The sequence below is a fragment of the Schistocerca piceifrons genome, chromosome 1, assembly GCF_021461385.2.
Source record: "Schistocerca piceifrons isolate TAMUIC-IGC-003096 chromosome 1, iqSchPice1.1, whole genome shotgun sequence".
Lineage (NCBI taxonomy): Eukaryota > Metazoa > Arthropoda > Insecta > Orthoptera > Acrididae > Schistocerca > Schistocerca piceifrons.
Genome location: NC_060138.1, coordinates 1,095,564,406 through 1,095,587,191, shown reverse-complemented (window position 1 = coordinate 1,095,587,191; position 22,786 = coordinate 1,095,564,406).

Here is a 22,786-nt window from a genome sequence, read left to right as displayed (position 1 = left end):
ACTATAAAAAAACATGGAAAGCTTTAGGGGCTGGTTACTTTCAGCAAAAGAGGTGCTATGAGCACTTATTCATCTTTGCTAATGTGAAACACTCTCTTCTACTGAACAAGTGCTCATAGCATTTAAGGTATGCAGTTCAGAGCCCATGATTAGTAGACTTTTTCTTGTTTTGGTCCGTACTACCGCCTCCCAAAATATGGAAAGCGAATTCCTTGCAGCAGAAGGGATCTATTTCGTAGCATCAAAGATGAACAATTGCTCGCAGCTCTTAAGATATGCATTTTAGAGCACATGTTTACTAACACATAGCACTCCGGTAGGTATATTCAAACACGCATATATTTGAATGCAATGTTGTGTAAAAATTTCGTAGCAAGTGGTGGAGAACTTTTGGGGGATTTACGATTTTGTACAAACGAACATACACATTTTAATTTACACAAAAGTTAGTTTGGTGGCGCCAATTTTATATGCCACAGAGCACCGAGACACCTGTGACACAAATTGTTGTATCTACCGCCTACCAGAATGTGACAGTACAGTGCCATGTTGGTGAAAGCTGGCAGGAACAATGAATCACTATGGAGTGTGTCCCTCTGCTCTCTGAGTCAAAGACCGTTGTTTTTAATATAAGACAAAATGGGATTGCACATCGTAGTTCTCTCTATTTATAATATTATCTTCCAGTATAATTTCAGTCAATACCTTTCAGATACGGTCCCAAGTGAGAGATGCAGGAGCACCTATCTGCGTCTTCTCATACATCATCCTGTTGGCTTCGGGTAGACAGTAGGCCACCACCCCAGGTTTCTCAGTTTGAAGTAGTTGTGTTTGGGGATGGTGTTCAGCGCATCTGTCATGAACATTGTAAACTGTCTGGCCTGACAAAAAAAAAAAGACAATAGTCCTGAAAGTGGGGAGGTAATGAAGTGGAAATTCGCATGTTAAGAGGCTCGTGGAGATTCTGGTGCACGTAGTCAAAACGTTTTAATTAACACTTCGAAAAAATTTGGGAGGAAGGGCCAACGAGGTTGAAACTCATTACGTAAGCTCGTACTCTTCTGCTTCCTTCTCTCCTCCCTCTTCTACTCCCCTGCCCTCTTCTGAGAATATCAGTGTAGTATTAAGTCAGTTTCATTTGCGATAATCGATAAAGCGTGCAGATGTGCCTTCCTTCATTTAAATAATTATAATAATCCAATTTGGCGGAACTAGCCCAGTTGTTCTTGATAAGTCGCACCCATTTCCTCTCTCCAGCCGATCACAGCGATATATTAAGATGCGACAGCCCATCAGAATACAGTTTCAATAAAATAACAAAATAAATTAAAAAGTCCAACTACCCCTGTTGTGCTTTGCGTACCTTTACCCACACCTCCTCCCCAGCCAGTCTCAGCATAGAATTGTAACGATGCACAAAAGTGACACCAGGTATGCAGTAAATTACGTAATTTTCACTTAAAACTCAAAGACACGTATTATTTCTGCCCAGCTGTGCTTCTCACCCTCTACCTGTCTTCCTCCTCGTACTCCAGCCACTACTGAGTAGTATGCAATAATGTGTAAGAAAAGTCATCACGTTCAAAGATATGCACAAAAAAATTACATAACCTTCACGCACGCTGAAGTAAGAGTACTGACAACATATTACAGAGGGACAGGAAGGAAAAAATCAAACAAAAAATACTGTAGACATAAAATTTCTGTTTTTCATTCAGTGCTTCTACACACAATGTTTTTAGCAAAAATTTGGAAATTTGTGGTAAGTTCCCATGGGACCAAATTGCTGAGGTCATTGGTCCCAGGGCTTACACACCACTTAATCTAACTTAAACTAACTTCTGACTTAAGCTAAGGACAACACACACACCCATACCTGAGGGACGATTCGAACTTCCGACGGGGCGAGCCACGCGAACCGTGGCTAGACGCCCTTAAGACCGCGGGTCTACACCGCGCGCCACAATGTTTTTACATACATAGTTGTTTACGTACAATATTTTTTTACACGCTCACCATTTGAGCATTTATGTTAGATCATTAATCTCCATGGAAAAGTAAATACCAAGGTAACTAGAACATGAGTAAGGAGAATGTGAATCCAAATCAGCTTCAGTGATGGTAGTGGCCCAAATTACAATCTACAAATACAATTACAATCTACAAATAACATTTTTCACGTTCATTTTTCAGTATTTACACTATCAGGCACTTACGGCAACTTCATCATCGTGATTATGCAACTCTGCTATCCTGATTGTCAAGTGTGAAACGCTTATCATAGTCTGCCAATGTGCTAATTTTCACCACATTATGATCGAAACTGGTGTGCAACTTACAACACATTATGTACTGGACAATCAGTTTTTTCATAGTCCTTTGACTCACATTCACGATGTTCGTCAGTGCTAACTTACTTGGCTGACAAGCGTTTTCCACTTTTGTGTTATGCAGTACACAATGCTTCTCAGTTTCGAGAATATACGTTTTTGCCCTCAGTCCTGCGAATTCAGCAATGATCTCTCCTGACAATTCTTCTTTCATTACGCCCATTTTCTTTGTATTGACACATAGGATGGTATACATATCATCAGGGTAACCCAAAGTGTCAGACCACCTATACACCTCGCTTTTAACATCACGGTAAAGATTTGAGATATTGCTTTGTATATTAGACTATCTCTCTCTTTCTCTCTCTCTCTCTCTCTCTCTCTCTCTCTCTCTCTCTCTCTCTCTCTGTGTGTGTGTGTGTGTGTGTGTGTGTGTAACACTTTCTTACATTTTTCCCAAAATTTTTCAGTGTACACTCATAATGAAAAGCTGCATGCAGTGTCTGGGAAGTACTTAAAACAGACATTCAGACTGTTATTGGGATGTCAAATACTACATTAACTCTGCTTAATTCAATTGCAACGAAATTTTCTTTAATTGCGTCTCAGATTAAAAATATGGTCTTGCAGTCAGAGAAACAGCTCCGTATCTGTCAACCAGTTTCATCACTAACATATGTTGTATAGTTTTTGTGAAAACACTATTATTCATGCGTTTAGACATTTTTTTTTTAAATCGTTATTTGCATTCATGTGATTCTCAGTATTAGTAGCTATATATTGATGCATTGAGCTGCCTTGCTGGAATGACAGTATACCGTGAATTCTGCACAGAATAATATCATTCCTATGGCGCTGTTTTAAATTCCTAGAGCGAATCACATGTTTTTCTTATCATATAATGTAGAAATGAGCTTCTTTGTAACTCCCGGCTTGATGGTAGGTGGTGGTACTATTTTCTCTGGTCATAATGGTAAATCAGAGTGAAATTCATGTTAATTTGCTGGGTACTCAAAATCCACTTCTAAATTATATCCTAAATTATATTAATTTGAAGCATCAGGCGGCGCTGGTTACATCAAAACCGTCAGTACACATCCACACAATATCAGAGACAGGAAAGCACGGCATCATGGCCCAACAGTACCGCTGCTCATTAACTAGCATAAACTCTCGATCATCGGGAAATGTGGCCTTATTTTTTGTGTTCGTTGGATTTCATGTACGGTGCGTACTTTTCAAAGGAACACGTCAAGACATTTACCGAATCGATGAAATGGGAATGAATACTACAGCATTACTTCAAGGGGAAATACAGCAATACTTTTTGTAATACACTCCTGGAAATGGAAAAAAGAACACATTGACACCGGTGTGTCAGACCCACCATACTTGCTCCGGACACTGCGAGAGGGCTGTACAAGCAATGATCACACGCACGGCACAGCGGACACACCAGGAACCGCGGTGTTGGCCATCGAATGGCGCTAGCTGCGCAGCATTTGTGCACCGCCGCCGTTAGTGTCAGCCAGTTTGCCGTGGCATACGGAGCTCCATCGCAGTCTTTAACACTGGTAGCATGCCGCGACAGCGTGGACGTGAACCGTATGTGCAGTTGACGGACTTTGATCGAGGGCGTATAGTGGGCATGCGGGAGGCTGGGTGGACGTACCGCCGAATTGCTCAACACGTGGGGCGTGAGGTCTCCACAGTACATCGATGTTGTCGCCAGTGGTCGGCGGAAGGTGCACGTGCCCGTCGACCTGGGACCGGACCGCAGCGACGCACGGATGCACGCCAAGACCGTAGGATCCTACGCAGTGCCGTAGGGGACCGCACCGCCACTTCCCAGCAAATTAGGGACACTGTTGCTCCTGGGGTATCGGCGAGGACCATTCGCAACCGTCTCCATGAAGCTGGGCTACGGTCCCGCACACCGTTAGGCCGTCTTCCGCTCACGCCCCAACATCGTGCAGCCCGCCTCCAGTGGTGTCGCGACAGGCGTGAATGGTGGGACGAATGGAGACGTGTCGTCTTCAGCGATGAGAGTCGCTTCTGCCTTGGTGCCAATGATGGTCGTATGCGTGTTTGGCGCCGTGCAGGTGAGCGCCACAATCAGGACTGCATACGACCGAGGCACACAGGGCCAACACCCGGCATCATGGTGTGGGGAGCGATCTCCTACACTGGCCGTACACCACAGGTGATCGTCGAGGGGACACTGAATAGTGCACGGTACATCCAAACCGTCATCGAACCCATCGTTCTACCATTCCTAGACCGGCAAGGGAACTTGCTGTTCCAACAGGACAATGCACGTCCGCATGTATCCCGTGCCACCCAACGTGCTCTAGAAGGTGTAAGTCAACTACCCTGGCCAGCAAGATCTCCGGATCTGTCCCCCATTGAGCATGTTTGGGACTGGATGAAGCGTCGTCTCACGCGGTCTGCACGTCCAGCACGAACGCTGGTCCAACTGAGGCGCCAGGTGGAAATGGCATGGCAAGCCGTTCCACAGGACTACATCCAGCAACTCTACGATCGTCTCCATGGGAGAATAGCAGCCTGCATTGCTGCGAAAGGCGGATATACACTGTACTAGTGCCGACATTGTGCATGCTCTGTTGCCTGTGTCTATGTGCCTGTGGTTCTGTCAGTGTGATCATGTGATGTATCTGACCCCAGGAATGTGTCAATAAAGTTTCCCCTTCCTGGGACAATGAATTCACGGTGTTCTTATTTCAATTTCCCGGAGTGTAGATTTATATTTCTCCGTATTCGATGGCAGAATAAAAACGTGGCCTGAATTTAAGTTCTTTATAGACATCTACTCGTGACCAAACACTATCTGCCGTAATTTCTAAAACGGAGCAATACAATGGGCACTTTACAACGAGGTCTGTGGTTCACACTGCAAATGGGGTGTGCTGGGCCTCGTTACACACTGGTGAAAGTAATGGTGGTCTCTGTGTTTTACATTGCCTTCCTTAAACGTTCCCCCGTAAACACGACAAATCACTATTGATCGAAATGCGAATTTTTGTTCAGGGCACATTTCCATCGTTTTATTTTGGAAAAAAAAAATTACAACCTCAGCGGCTGCATAGAGCTGTTTAGTGAACCATTCCATACAATCTCTGCCTTTACGCAATTTAAACTCTGAGTGTGTCATCGTAGCCGCACTGTTTTTAAAAGGCTATCTTGAGTGGTTTATGCAAATGTGCCTGAGCGGAATAAGAACCAGAGTCATTGTTACGACGGCAAGAAGCAAGTACTTCTAATATGCATTCCGTTTGGGGATAAATCACAAGTGGCAGTTTCAGTTTGTTACTAAACTTGCTCAATTTTTAAACTAGCAGCATGACACTGGTGAGTCGTTTAAACCGTGCACAGTCAACTACGTAGTTGTGTACATATAATCAATATTTGTGATTTTTTAACTGAAAGATCAGCGACCTTCTACGTAATGTAACAAAAGCAAACAATCTAGATTGCAAGTGGTGTTTATTTTTCTGGTAACCAGTTTCAATCATTCTTTATTATATTGGACACACACTGATGATGAACCGTAGTGGTTCCTGTTTCAGAACGTAGCCACTGCTTAAATTTTGAATAAAAATGATCAGCAATGGCCGATGAAGACTTCCGGCACAAGAATTCATCGTCCTGTGGGCAACTGCCTTGTCAAAGATGCAAAAGAAGAGGGCAAAGGTTCAAGACACTATGATGCCGCTAAAAGCGCAGAAAAATCAGCAATGATCAACGGCATGACGATGTAGAAAGCAATGGAAGCCACTACGTTAAAAACATATGAAGTATATTCAAGAATATGTGGCCTGTGATGCTGAGCTCTCCAGTGGTAAAAGATTCCGCAATAGTCCCCCCATTCGTATCTCCGGGATGGGCCTGGAAGGGGGAAGTCACCTGGAGAAAAACATGTAATAATCAATGAAAAGGCAATAATATTCTTCGAATCGGAGCGTGGAACGTCGGAATTTTGAACGTGGTAGAAAACCTGAAAAGGGAAAATGATAAATCTAGATAATGTGGGTGTCAGGAAATTAAATGGAAAGAAGACAAGGATTTCTCATCAGGCAAATATAGAGCAACATCAGCAGCAGCAAAAAATGCTACAATGACAGAAGGATACATTATGAACAGATAGATAAGGCAGAGAGTGAGTTACTGTGAACAGATCGGTAGAAGGGCTATTCTCATCAGAGTCGACAGCAAACTAATGCCTACAACAGCTATACATGCCAACGTTGCGAGCAGAAGATGAAGATATAGAGAAAGTATACGAGAATATTGAACGGATGGTTCAGTATGTAAAGAGAGGCGAAAACAAATAATCACGGGTGACTGGAAAGCGATGGTAGAAAGGAATAGGAAGGGGAAGAGTTACGGGAGAATGTACGATTGGCAGTAGGACCGAAAGAGCAGAAACACTCATTGATTTCTGCAACAAATTCCACTGGTAACAGCGAGTACATTGTTCAAGAATTACAAGCTGAGAAAGTATTCTTTGAGAAGACTCTGAACCACGAAAAGATTCCAGCTGCATTATGACGTTACAGAGATTACGATTCAGATACTGGACTGCAAGCATAACCAGGAGCACGCATAAACTTCGATCACAATTTAGGAAGGATGATGAGTAGACTGAAGTTTAAGGTAATCTCCCTTAAGGAACATTGTGAAAGGAAATGGAATATTGAAGTCCTCAGGAATGATGAGACGCGTTTGATGGTCGTTAAGAATGTGGATACTGCGATAAGGAATAACACAGTAGTCAGTTCAGATGAAGAGAAGTGGACATCTTTAAGAACGGCTATGCCAGATTTTTGACAGATAAACGCACGTACAGGGAAACTGAGGAGAAAGTTTGTCTAGCAGAAGAAATATTTCAACTGATTGACTAAAGAAGGAAGTACAAAAATATTCAGGGAAAGACAGAAATAAATAAATGGGAAGTGCAGTGAAGTTAAAGGGACGTGGCTGCAGGAAAAATGTGAAGAAACAGAAAAGGATGTGATCGCCAAAAGGACTGACTCAGAGTGTAGAAAAGTCAAACCAACCTCCGGCGAAATTAAAGGCAAGGGTGGCAACATTAAGAGTGCAGTGGGAATCCAACTGTTAAACATAGAGTATTGAGCAGATAGGTGGAAAGAGTCCACTGAAGGCCTGAAGTAAGGGGAGGAATTGTCTGATGATTTGTGCAGGCCGTTTAACCATGTTTTGATGATTTCAAATAAATAACACACACACACACACTAATCGGGAAACAAAGTTGAACATGTTACACAGGGTACAAAATTTATTCCAGTTCACAGAAGACCTCTATAACGTGCAAATCACGACCATTCACGACTACCCAATACTCGAGGCGTTTCACCCAGCTTTTGAACACATGCTGGAGGAACTCTGGAAATTTTATCGTGAATTCCAACTTTTAACTGATGCTTGACTCTTAGCCGGTCGAACTGAGTACACTCTCGCCTTCAATAAACTCCGTATGTAAAAATCTGGCAGTGGTAAATCAGGCGATCACGACGGCCATTCGACACAAACGCGTTTGGAAATTATGTGGTAACCAAACGCTTCACGGAGAACTTGCAAAGTCTTGCTGTACGTGTGGCATGTCGCGTCGTCTTGTTGGAACCTAGTTTTCGTAACGAACGACGACGGCTTGCCTGTAAACTGCTGGGCGCACTTTCGACGTTCTCGGGCGTTCGGACGGTTTTCCGAGGGCCCGTTGACTTTCGATTCGATGTACTGGCAGTTGCACGGAAGTTTCTTACCAGTGCAGTATTGTTCCAGGAGCAAGTATTCGATATCGCGTCTGAATCTTGAAATGCTTACGAAAGGCACGCGCACGACATAGAAAATAGCGCTCCTCCACGGAGACACGACATTGCTCCGACCAGTATGACGTGATTACTTGCATGTATATGGGATGAAATTTGACACTCCGCACTACTAATAGGCGGCGACATCGTCGTTGTATCTTCTTTTTAACGCGCATTATTCGAATATGAAATCGTCAAAAAAACTGTGAAACACCCTGCAGAAGAAGAAACTGGAGTCGGTATGGAAGAGAGAGGCAATATAGTACTAGTGTCAGAATTTACAATAGATTCGGAAGACGCGAGATCAAATAACGCAGAAAGGATACAGAACATTTCATAACAATCTCTATAATCAGTGGGGGAAGCGACAACCAAACGGCTATTGAGGTTTTTTTTTCTTTTTTCTTTTTTTTTTTTTTTTTTTTTTTTTATAGAATGTGTGAGTCTCGAGACAAACCATTAGACTATCAGGACAGCATCGTTAACACAATTCCGAATATAGCAAGAGAATAAATGCGAGAACTATGGCACAATCAACTTAATACGTCATGCATCCAAGTGCTTACAGAAATAATATACCTACGAATGGAAAAGAAAACTGAGGATCTATCAGATGACGAATTATTTGGTTTTAGAAAACGTAAAGTTATGGTCAAACAAAGATTCCGAAATAAGATACTGGATTGTAAAGCGTACCCAGGAGCAGATATCAACTCAGCTCACAACGTAGTAGTGATGAAGAGTAGGCTGAAATTTAAGAGATTAGTCAGGAAGAATAAATACACAAAGAAGTGGGATACGGAAGTACAAAGGAATGACGAGATACGCTTATGTTATCTAAGGCTGTAGATACAAGAATATCACAGTAAGCAGTACAGTTGAAGAGGGGTGGACATTTCTAAAAAGCGCCATCACAGAAATTGGAAAGTAAAACATAGGTACAAAGAAGGTAACTGTGAAGAAACCCTGGGTAACAGAAGAAATACTTCAGTTGATCGTTGAAAGGAGGAAATGCAAAAATGTTCAGAGGAATTCAGGAATACAGAAATACAAGACGCTGACGAATGAAATACATGGGAAGTGCAGGAAAGCTAAGACGAAATCACTGCATGGAAAATGTGATGAAATCGAAAAAGAACTGATTGCCGGAATGACTGACTCAGCATATAGGAAAGTCAAAACAACATTCGATGAAATTAAGAACATGGCAACAAGGCTGGTAACATTAAGAGTGCAACGAGAATTCCACTTTTAAGTGCAGAGGAGAGAGCGGATAGTTGGAAAGAGTACGCTGAAGGCCTCTATGAGAGGGAAGATTTGTCTGACGCGATACAAGAAGAAACAGGAGTCATTATACACTACTGGCCATTAAAATTGCTACACCAAGAAGAAATGCAGATGATAAATGGCCATTCATTGCACAAATATATTATACTAGAACTGACATGTGATTACATTTTCACGCAATTTGGGTGCATAGATCCTGAGAAATCAGTACCCAGAGCAACCACCTCTGGCCGTAATAACGGCCTTGATACGCCTGGGCATTGAGCCAAACAGAGCTTGGATTGCGTGTACAGATACAGCTGCCCATGCAGCTTCAACACGATACCACAGTGCATCAAGAGTAGTGACTGGCATTTGTGACGAGCCAGTTGCTCGGTTACCGTTGACCAGAGGTTTTCATTTGGTGAGAGATCTGGAGAATGTGCAGCATTCTAACTTTTTCTGTATCCAGAAAGGCCCGTATAGAACCTGCAACATGCGATCGTGCGTTATCCTGCTGAAATGTAGGGTTTCGCAGGGATCGAATGAAGAGTAGAGCCACGGGTCGTGACACATCTGAAATGTAACGTCCACTGTTCAAAGTGCCGTTAATGCGAACAAGAGGTGACCGAGACGTGTAACCAATGGCACCGCATACCATCGCGCCGGTTGACACCTCACTATGGTGATGACGAATACACGGTTCGTGTGCGTTCACCACGATGTCGCCAAAGACGGATGCGACGATCATGATGCTGTAAACAGAACCTGGATTCATCCGAAAAAATGACGTTTTGCCATTCGTGCACCCCGGTTCGTGGTTGAGTACACCATCGCAGGCGCTCCTGTCTGTGATGCAGAGTCAAGGGTAACCACAGCCATGGTCTCCGAGCTGATAGTCCATGCTGCTGAAAACGTCGTCGAACTGTTCGTGCAGACGGTTGTTGTCTTGCAAACGTCCCCATCTGTTGACTCAGAGATGGAAACGTGGCTGCACGATCCGTTACAGCCATGCGGATAAGATTCCTGTCATCTCGACTGCTAGTGATACGAAGCCTTTGGGATCGAGCACGGCGTTCCGATTACCCACCTGAATCCACCGATTCCATATTCTGCTAACAGTCATTGGATCTCGAGCAACGCGAGCAGCAATGTCGCGATACGATAAACCGCAATCGCGATAGGCTACAATCCGACCTTTATCAAATTCGGAAACGTGATAGTACGCATTTTCCCTCCTTACACGAGGCATCATAACAACCTTTCACCAGGCAACGTCGGTCAACTGCTGTTTGTGTATGAGAAATCGGTAGGAAACTTTCCTCCTGTCAGCACGTTGTAGGTGTCGCCACCGGCGCCAACCTTGTGTGAATGCTCTGAAAAGCCAATCTTTTGCATATCACAGCATCTTCTTCCTGTCGGTTAAATTTCGCGTCTGTAGCACGTCATCTTCGTGGTGTAGCAAGTTTAATGGCCAGTAGCGTAGAAGAGATAGGGGATCCAGTATTAGAATTTAAGAGAGCTCTGAAGGGCTTAAGATCAAATAGGGCAGAAGGGATAGATCCATCAGAAGTTCTAAAATCATTAGGGAAAGTGGCAACAAAACGACTATTCACGTTGGAGTGTAGAATGTGTGAGTCTGGGGACATACCACCTGACTTTCGGAAAAATATCATCCACACAATTCCGAAGACTGCCAGAGCGACAATTGCGAGAATTATCAGGTAATCACGTTAACAGCTCATCCATCTAAGATTCTGACAAGAATAATATACAGAAGAGTGGAAAAGAAAAGTGAGGATGTGTCAGATGATCATCAGTTTGGTTTTAGGAAAGGTAAAGGCGCCACTGACGCAATTCTGACGTTGCGTTGGTAATGGAAGGAAGGCCAAAGAAAAATCAAGACACGTTAATAGGATTTGTCGACCTGGGAAAAGCGTTCGGCAATGTAAAATGATGCAAGGTATTCGAAATTCTGAGAAAAATAGGGGTAAGATATAGGGAGATTCGGGTAATATACAAAATGTACAATCACCAAGAGGGAATAATTAGAGTGGACGACCAAGAACGAAGTACTCATACTGAAAAGGGTGTAAGATAGGAATGTAGCCTTTCGCCCCTACTCTTCAGTCTGTACATCGAGAAAGCAATGATGGAAATAGAAGAAAGGCTCGGGAGTTGAATTAAAATTCGAGATGAAAGGTTATCGATGATACGATTCCCTGATCCTGAGTGAAAGTGAAGAAGAACTGCGTGATCTGCAGAATGGAATGAACAGTCTAATGACTACAGAATATGGATTGAGAGTAAATCGAAGAAAAACGAAAGTAATGAGAAGTAATGGAAATGGGAACAGCGAAAAGCTTAACACCAGGATTGATGGTCATTTAGTAGACGAAGTTACGGGATTCTGCTACCCAGGCAGCAAAATAACGAATGATGGACAGAGCGTAATTTCGCTATTTCTATCAATTAGAATGTTAATAATTTTACCATTTTATAATAAAACACCATTCCGAGGACATAAAAAGCACCCAACAGAAGGTAAACGAAGCATTTAAGATGTGGTCCTATCGACGAATGTTGAAAATTAGATAGACTGATAAGGTAAAGGATGAGTTGTTTGTGCGCAGAATCGGGAAGGAAAGGAATATGTGGGAAACACTGACAAGGAGAAGGGACAGGATGACAGTACATCTATTAAGACATCAGGGAATGACTTCCATGATACTAGAGGGAGCTGTAGAAGGCAAAAACTGTAGAGGAGGACAGAGATTGGAATAGATCCAGCAAATAAATGAGGACGAACGTTGCAAGTGCTACTCTGGGATGAAGAAGTTGACACAGGAGATGAATTCGTATTGGGCTGCATTGAACCTTCCAGTAGACTTAGAAAAAAATGTATGGCGAATGCTGAAAAATCTAATGAGTACAGAATATGGACTGAGAGTAAAACGAATAAAGACAAAAGTAATGAGGATAGCTTCAGAACTGGTTATGACGATGTAGAAGAAATTAAGGAATTTTGTTACCTAGAAAGCAAAATAACCCAAGACGGATGAGCAAGGAGCACATAGTAAACAGACAAGCACTGTCTTCTGCGGTGCACTTTGTGAACTAAGTTAATACTACAAACAAGCGAAAAGCAAAAGCATAGTAAAACCTGTTTTTACGCTCCCAGTTCTTATATTTTCCCGCCATTTACATTTCTTCCGGTTGACACCGTCGTAAGCCCTATTCTCTCAATTATTGTTTTCCTACCATAGAAAATTTTTTATGGATATTATTTCTCACAATTCGCACTTTTGAATCACTACCACAAGTTCAGTGTCTATATTCAAATCGATTTATGCGCCAAAGACATCGTGTTCCCAGTCACGCACAACCTATAGGATATTGCATAATATAAAACTGTACCGTTTATTTCGGAATCTAAATCATTTTCAGGGCCCTATCAAAATTTTCCCGCAATGTTTCGTCGCGTGACTCTACTCTAAACTGTAATAAATCACCACCATTGGTTTTCTCTTTTAAAGGCAAGTCACGAATTGCACAAGACTATACTGAAGAATCACCTGATCAACTTAGGGCGATTATTTTGCAGTAATTTCGAAAGATTGTCATTCACGAGTTCTTCTACGCTCTTAGCCTGGCATAATACTAAGAAAATTACTTTACTTTTCACCTGAAGCTTATGTCATTCTGAATTCGTACGCATTTTTGCGGATTCGTGAAACTTTTTTAAATTGGTGTGTGGGCAGTTTGTGAATGGGCAGTGTTGACTGTCGTGCATTATAGTGGCCAGAAAAGCACAAACACTTAGAAAACGTACTTTTAATTGCTTTGGAATAAACCAACCAAAATGTTCTAATTACGTCATCTACGTAATTCTCGAAGTAAAAATTTTTGTTACTTTCCCATATATTCCAAGTAATTTTTTTACTTTAGGGATTCGTCAATCGCAGTTTCTTCAGTGCTATTTCCAATATCGGAAATACTAGCAGGAAACCACTATCCTTTTCAACACAGCACTTCAAGCCAGCAGAGGTCTGTTTTCTCCAGCGATACAATTACTGGGATCCCTAATAGAGATATCTGTGTTCGACTCATCCTTTTCTCGTAATATTTCATCGCAGTATATTTTCCGAATCCCTCGCTTCCATTTTTGGTTTTCATTCGCTTAGAGAGTTCACGGTCCAGTCACCTTAGCGTAAGTTCGACGTCAACGTGCAAAAACACAAAAACAACTCACGAACGGCAGGTAGCAGCACTAACTTTGGAGGGTATAACAAACGTGTCGCAGCAGGGGGTGCACAATTTGGGGAGGGGGGGGGCGGCGATGCGGAAAACAGTCCAGTCGGTGTCGTTATGCGGAAGCAGAGCGATTCGTCTGACGTCAAAAAGAGCATTATGATCATTGGTTTTGGGACCAAGGGTGGGAGCATTTCCGAAACCGCTAACTATTCGCGTGGCGCCGTGGTTAAAGTATACGGTGAGTGGCAAACAGTGCTATCCTAAACCGGCGCCGAGGCAAATGCGGTGCACTGTGGGCCGTAGATAACTGGGTTGAGCAACAGCTGACCACTTACCCATGACGCTGTTGGTCTTTCAGGCTGCACCTTATTGCACTTCTTGTTCTTGGACCGTTCACTGTTCATACTTTGCTTTATCCTCACAGTCCAGCACACCTTCTTCCTGTTTTCAGGCTTGATCCGTGTTCAGTTTTTGACCGGCTATCCACTGTGGGCTCTTACCACTAAATCCGAGGGGGTACGATGGAGGTTTCCCTTGTAAGGACAAGCACCCAATAACAACAAAAACCAGGAATGAGACTACAAACCACAAAGATGATGACTGTCACACGTAGGTACTACCACTCGTCGCTAGGGTTTGTTGTGTACGACTTCATACACAATGGTTCAAATGGCTCTGAGCACTATGGGACTTAACATCTATGGTCATCAGTCCCCTAGAACTTAGAACTACTTAAACCTAACTAACCTAAGGACAGCACACAACACCCAGCCTTCACGAGGCAGAGAAAATCCCTGACCCCGCCGGGAATCGAACCCGGGAACCCGGGCGTGGGAAGCGAGAACGCTACCGCACGACCACGAGATGCGGGCTCATACACAATGGCAAGGTCAAACAGGCTAAGAGTGACGGAGCAACCATCTTCGTAGGAAAGCTGGACAGTAGCAGAAATCATTAGCGAACAAGTTTCTAACGTACCTCTACCTCTTCTACTACTGGCTATTGGTGGTGGAGACTTGCCACGAGAACGTTCAAGTGATAATTTGTGCAACGGATATTTTAACGCGACTGGAGTCGCCCTGACACTTATAAGGTCCCCAGTAGGAGTACGTTATTCTTATTAGTTAAGTCAGTTGTCGTGTGATAGCCTAACTGTTTCCTAATTGTTTCCTGTGGATGCGATCGAACCTCAGGATAAGCCGACGAAATCCAGTTCTCTTTTAACGAATAAGTTAAAACATGTATAAAATGTACTCAAGTGACAAGATTAATTATCACATGAAAATACTATCTACTAACGGATAAATGCCGTGATTTTGACATATTTATTCATCATAAACACAATTCAAAGACACTAAGCAATAATTATAACTCTCAGGTCCCCCTGAAGAATTAATATTGGCTCTTAAACTCTCTGGGTCTGCCCTATAATGCACTCAAGATCTGTGATTACGCGCGGAGTAACTGACATCCCCCGTTGTACTAAATAGCAAGAAGGAACTACTATCTCAATCAACAGTGTGAAATCTCAGTGCAGAAAGGAGTGGAACACAGGATTCAGCAACGTAAATTTACTCTCCTACACGCCGTTGTACAAGCAAGATCACCGCAATGATCAGATGCTCTACATTTACATCTACATCTACGTGATTACTCTGCTATTCACAATAAAGTGCCTGGCAGAGGGGTTGAATCGACCACCTTCATGCTGTCTCTCTACCGTTCGACTCTCGAACGGCACGCGGGAAAAACGAGCACTTGAATTTTTCTGTGAGAGCCCTGATTTCCCTCATTTTGTCGTGATGATCATTTCTCCCTATGTAGGTGGGTGCCAACAGAATGTTTTCGCAATCGGAGGAGAAAACTGGGGATCGAAATTTCATTGGAAGATCCCGTCGCAACGAGAAACGCCTTTACCACTCCAAATCACGTATCATGTTTGTGACACTCTCTCTCCTATTTCGCAATAATACAAAACGAGCTGCCCTTCTTTGTTCTTTTTCAATGACATCCGTCAGTCCCACCTGATACGGATCCCACACCGCACAGCAATGCTCCAGAATAGGGCGGACAAGCATGGTGTAAGCAGTCTCTTTGGTAGACCTGTTGAACCTTCTAAGTGTTCTGCCAATGAATCGCAGTCTCGTTTGCTATACCCACAATATTATATATGTGATCATTCCAATTTAGGTTATTTGTGATTGTAATCCCTAAGAACTTAGTTGAATTTACAGCCTTCAGATTTGTGTGACTTATCGCGAAATCGAAATTTAGCTCAATTGTTTTCGTACTCATGTGAATAACTTCGCACTTTTCTTTATTCAGGGTCAATTGCCACTTTTCGCACCATACAGATATATTAATCATTTTGCAAGTCGTTTTGATGATCTGATGACTTTACAAGACGGTAAATGACAGCATCATCTGCAAACAATGTAAGACGGCTACTCAGATTGTCTCCTATGTCGTTAATATAGATCAGGAACAACAGAGGGCCTATAATGCTTCCTTGAGGAACGCCGGATATTACTTCTCTTTTACTCGGTGACTTTCCGTCTATTACTACAAACTGTGACCTTTGTGACAGGAAATCACGAATCCAGTCGCACAACTGAGGCGATACTCCGTAGACACGCAGTTTGGTTAGAAGACGCTTATGAGGAACGGTGTCGAAAGCCTTCTGGACTTAATGAGTATAAAGAGCTGGTTGTGTTTCAGAACAACAATATTTTCTGAATCCGTGCTGTCTGTGTGTCAATAAATCTTTTTCTTCGAGGTACTTCATAATGTTCGAATACAGTATATGTTCTAAAATCCTACTGCAAATCGACGTTAGTGATATAGGCCTGTTATTCAGCGGATTACTCCTACTTCCGTTTCTGGGTACTGGTGTGACTCGAGCAATTTTCCAATCTTAAGATACGGACGTTTCTGTGAGCGAGTGGTTTATATAATTGCTAAATATGGAGCTATTTTATCAGCAGTCTCTGAGAGGATCCTGACTGGTATACAATCTGGACCGAAGGCCTTGCCTTTATTGATTTAAGCTACTTTGTTACACCGAGGACATCTACTTCTATGTGTCTCATCTCGGCGCAGGACTTCTCGCCTCATCGAGATAATAGTAAAATTTTAATTCACCAATATTGCAGCCGAAGACACCCGTCGACTGCCATGGACCCAAGACGACTCTCCTACTCCACGACCTGGCAACGACTCTATAGCTCCACGCCCAAGGAACGACCTCTCAACTCCAAGCCCCAGAAACGACAGCCCTCTCACTTTCCTCCACTTTTTCCCAACTCAATGTTTTTTCTCCCCCCTTAAATTTAGGTGGCGAATCATTTTTCCGGAAGGCGCTCGTTTCTGAATGAGGCTGACCAATCTCAGTTTAGAACCCAGAGCGAAGATTCTGGAAGTTCTTTCTACGTCCGTAGGAAAGTCCGCGAATACTTGCTGCCACGTGTTTTTGACGGACCCGTTGCCTTCTCACGCCTGCCCTCCGGACACGTGTTCACATTTTGCAGGTGGTCCAGCTCCCGGGCATCCCGAGATTAGCACTGGAAGCGGCTGCGCTGTCCTATTGTCCGAAGGAATGTGTGGGCTCCCTGTGTCCTTCCGTTCTACCACGAGTGTCACAGCTCTGCTCGTTCCCCAATCACCCAACACGCAGACATTCTACAATAAATAAAGTGTACTAGCCGATGTCAGTCACATACATAATTTTACTGAATGATCACAAACCTATCTTCTCTATCATTGAAGGGGCTTACTTGTCGTATTGGATGTAACACAGCTTGTAAAATGACGCCACCTTAGAAGTTAACACAGTAATCAGGAGATTTACTTTTGTACACTACTGGCCATTAAAATTGTTACACCACGAAGATGACGTGCTGCAGACGCGAAATTTAACCGACAGGAAGACGATGCTGTGACGTACAAATAGTTAGCTTTTTAGAGCATTCACACAAGGTTGGCGCCGGTGGAGACACCGGCAACGTGCTGACGTGAGGAAAGTTTCCAACCGATTTCTCATACACAAACAGCAACTGACCGGCGTTGCCCGGTGAAACGTTGTTGTGATGCCTCGTGTAAGGAGGAGAAATGCGTACCATCAGGTTTCCGACTTTGATAAAGGTCGGATTGTAGCCTATCGTGATTGCGGTTTATCGTATCGCGACATTGCTGCTCGCGTTGGCCGAGATCCAATGACTGTTAGCAGAATATGGCAATCGGTGGCTTCACGAGAGCAATACAGAACGCCGTGCTGGATCCCAACGGCCTCGTATCACTAGCAGTCGAGATGACAGGCATCTTATCCGCATGGCTGTAACAGATCGTGCAGCCACGTCTCTATCCCTGAGTCAACAGATGGGAACGTTTGCAAGACAACAACCATCTGCACGAACAGTTCGACGACGTTTTCAGCAGCATGGACTATCAGCTCGGAGACCATGGCTGTGGTTACCCTCGACGCTGCATCACAGACAGGAGCGCCTGCGATGGTGTACTCAACGACGAACCTGGGTGCACGAATGGCAAAACGTCATTTTTTCGGATGAATCCGGGTTCTGTTCAAAAATGGTTCAAATGGCTCTGAGCACTATGGGACTTAACATCTATGGTCATCAGTCCCCTAGAACTTAGAACTACTTAAACCTAACTAACCTAAGGACATCACACACATCCATGGCCGAGGCAGGATTCGAACCTGCGACCGTAGCAGTCGCGCGACTCCGGACTGAGCGCCTAGAACCGCTAGACCACCGCGGCCGGCCGGGGTTCTGTTTATAGCATCATGATGGTCGCATCCGTGTTTGGGGACATCGCGATGAACGCACATTTGAAGCGTGTTTTCGTCATCGCCATAGTGACATATCATCCGGCGTGATGGTATGGGGTGGCGGGTTACACGTCCGGGTCACCTCTTGTTCGCATTGACGGCACTTTGAACAGTGGATGTTACGTTTCAGATGTGTTACGACCGGTGTCTCTACCCTTCATTCGATCCCTGCGAAACCCTACATTTCAGCAGGATAATGCACGACCGCATGTTGCAGGTCCTTTACGGGCCTTTCTGGATACAGAAAAAGTTCGACTGCTGCTCTGGCCACCACATTCTCCAGATCTCTCACCAACTGAAAACGTCTGATCAATGGTGGCCGAGCAACTGGCTCGTCACAATAAGCGAGTCACTACTCTTGATGAACTGTGGTATCGTGTTGAAGCTGCATGGGCAGCTGTACATGTACACGCCATCCAAGCTCTGTTTGACTCAATGCTTAGGCGTATCAAGGCCGTTATTACGGTCAGAGGTGGTTGTTCTGGGTACTGATTTCTCAGGATCTATGCACCGAAATTGCGTGAAAATGTAATCACATGTCCAATGAATACCCGTTTATGGTCTGCATTTCTTCTTGGTGTAGCAATTTTAATGGCCTGTAGTGTATTTCTTCAAGCATACGAAGAATCATTGCATATAATGCAGCAATAAATAAAGTCCAGCTTCATAGTGTCAACAAGGATGAAGCTCGTTGTACTAATGGCCTCAAGAGCAAGTGAACTGAGAGGCTGCCGCAGGCCGTCCCATATCGAAGTGGCAAAGGACCCTCGCAGTCCAGAGCCACTGGAGGTGTGGCACACTACTGGGTCCGCCAGATCCCGCGTGACTAGTATTGGCGTCTAACGAAACTCGCTATTCCATTGCCAACTCTGATGCGCCAGTAGCATGGTACCCACAAGTGGCACCATACTGTTGAATGGTATCGCGAAATTTTTTTGGGTGAAAGAGAATATTCTGATAATGTAATGTTTTGTTAAAATACTCTTTTATGTTTGTTAAAAGCCACTGCTAAATTTTCTCAAGGCGCTATCGCCATAAATATCATACGTATTCCAACGTGAAGACATCCGTCTTTCTCACGATCGATTAAAAAAAATCTTTCTTGAATATTACACGATAAGCCAGTTAAACACAATGCTTAATTATTTTTTCTGTGAGATTTGATGCTCCATGGTAGCTGCCTATGTGCAATGGCAGCGTACACATTTATAGAAATTACTCTTAATAAAATTGTATCTCTGGCAAAAATATTACAAGACGCCGTTTTGTATTTATTCAGATTATTTTTTAATACTTCTAGCATTAAATGACTATTAGAATAGGCATGCAGCTTTACTGTATGATTAAATGATGATGGCGTCCTCTTGGGTAAAATATTCCGGAGGTAAAATAGTCCCCCATTCGGATCTCCGGGCGGGGACTACTCAGGAGGACGTCGTTATCAGGAGAAAGAAAACTGGCGTTCTACGGATCGGAGCGTGGAATGTCAGATCCCTTAATCGGGCAGGTAGGTTAGAAAATTTAAAATGGGAAATGGATAGGTTAAAGTTAGATATAGTGCGAATTAGTGAAGATCGGTGGCAGGAGGAACAAGACTTCTGGTCAGGTGACTACAGGGTTATAAACACAAAATCAAATAGGGGTAATGCAGGAGTAGGTTTAATAATGAATAGCAAAATAGGTATGCGGGTAAGCTACTACAAACAGCATAGTGAACGCATTATTGTGGCCAAGATAGATACGAAGCCCACACCTACTACAGTAGTACAAGTCTATATGCCAACTATCTCGGCAGATGACAAAGAAATTGAAGAAATGTATGATGAAATAAAAGAAATTATTCAGATAGTGAAGGGAGACGAAAATTTAATAGTCATGGGTGACTGGAATTCGAGTGTAGGAAAAGGGAGAGAAGGAAACGTAGTAGGTGAATATGGATTGGGGCTAAGAAATGAAAGAGGAAGCCGCCTGGTAGAATTTTGCACAGAGCACAACATAATCACAGCTAACACTTGGTTTAAGAATCATGAAAGGAGGTTGTATACATGGAAGAACCCTGGAGATACTAAAAGGTATCAGATAGATTATATAATGGTAAGACAGAGATTTAGGAACCAGGTTTTAAATTGTAAGACATTTCCAGGGGCAGATGTGGACTCTGACCACAATCTATTGGTTATGACCTGTAGATTAAAACTGAAGAAACTGCAAAAAGGTGGGAATTTAAGGAGATGGGACCTGGATAAACTGAAAGAACCACAGATTGTACAGAGTTTCAGTTACAGCATAAGGGAACAATTGACAGGAATGGGGGTAAGAAATACAGTAGAAGAAGAATGGGTAGCTTTGAGGGATGAAGTAGTGAAGGCAGCAGAGGATCAAGTAGGTAAAAAGACGAGGGCTAGTAGAAATCCTTGGGTAACAGAAGAAATATTGAATTTAATTGATGAAAGGAGAAAATATAAAAATGCAGTAAATGAAGCAGGCAAAAAGGAATACAAACGTCTCAAAAATGAGATCGACAGGCAGTGCAAAATGGCTAAGCGGGGATGGCTAGATGACAAATGTAAGGATGTAGAGGCTTATCTCACTAGGGGTAATATAGATACTGCCTACAGGAAAATTAAAGAGACCTTTGGAGATAAGAGAACAACTTCTATGAATATCAAGAGCTCAGATGAAAACCCAGTTCTAAGCAAACAAGGGAAAGCAGAATGGTGGAAGGAGTATATAGAGGGTCTATACAAGGGCGATGTACTTGAGGACAATATTATGGAAATGGAAGAGGATGTAGATGAAGATAAAATGGGAGTTTGACAGAGCACTGAAAGACCTGAGTCGAAACAAGGCCCCCGGAGTAGACAACATTCCATTGGAACTACTGACGGCCCTGGGAGAGCCAGTCCTGACAAAACTCTACCATCTGGTGAGCAAGATGTATGAGACAGGCGAAATACCCTCAGACTTCAAGAAGAATATAATAATTCCAATCCCAAAGAAAGCAGGTGTTGACGGACGTGAAAATTACCGAACTATCAGTATAATAAGTCACAGCTGCAAAATACTAACACGAATTCTTTACAGACGAATGGAAAAACTAGTAGAAGCCAACCTCGGGGAAGATCAGTTTGGATTCCGTAGAAACACTGGAACACTTGAGGCAATACTGACCTTACGACTTATCTTAGAAGAAAGATTAAGGAAAGGCAAATCTACGTTTCTAGCATTTGTAGACTTAGAGAAAGCGTTTGACAATGTTGACTGGAATACTCTCTTTCAAATTCTAAAGGTGGCAGGGGTAAAATACAGGGAGCGAAAGGCTATTTACAATTTGTACAGAAACCAGATGGCAGTTATAAGAGTCGAGGGGTATGAAAGGGAAGCAGTGGTTGGGAAGGGAATAAGACAGGGTTGTAGCCTCTCCCCGATGTTGTTCAATCTGTATATTGAGCAAGCAGTAAAGGAAACAAAAGAAAAATTCGGAGTAGGTATTAAAATCCATGGAGAAGAAATAAAAACTTCGAGGTTCGCCGATGACATTGTAATTCTGTCAGAGACAGCAAAGGACTTGCAAGAGCAGTTGAATGGAATGGACAGTGTCTTGAAAGGAGGATATAAGATGAACATCAACAAAAGCAAAACGAGGATAATGGAATGTAGTCGAATTAAGTCGGGTGATGCTGAGGGAATTAGATTAGGAAATGAAACACTTAAAGTAGTAAAGGAGTTTTGCTATTTGGGGAGCAAAATAACTGATGATTGTCGAAGTAGAGAGGATATAAAATGTAGACTGGCAATGGCAAGGAAAGCGTTCCTAAAGAAGAGAAATTTGTTAACATCGAGTATAGATTTGTCAGGAAGTCATTTCTGAAAGTATTTGTATGGAGTGTAGCCACGTATGGAAGTGAAACATGGACGATAAATAGTTTGGACAAGGAGAGAATAGAAGCTTTCGAAATGTGGTGCTACAGAAGAATGCTAAAGATTAGATGGGTAGATCACATAACTAATGAGGAAGTATTGAATAGGATTGGGGAGAAGAGAAGTTTGTGGCACAACTTGACCAGAAGAAGGGATCGGTTGGTAGGACATGTTCTGAGGCATCAAGGGATCACCAATTTAGTATTGGAGGGCAGCGTGGAGGGTAAAAATCGTAGAGTGAGACCAAGAGATGAGTACACTAAGCAGATTCAGAAGGATGTAGGTTGCAGTAGGTACTGGGAGATGAAGAAGCTTGCACA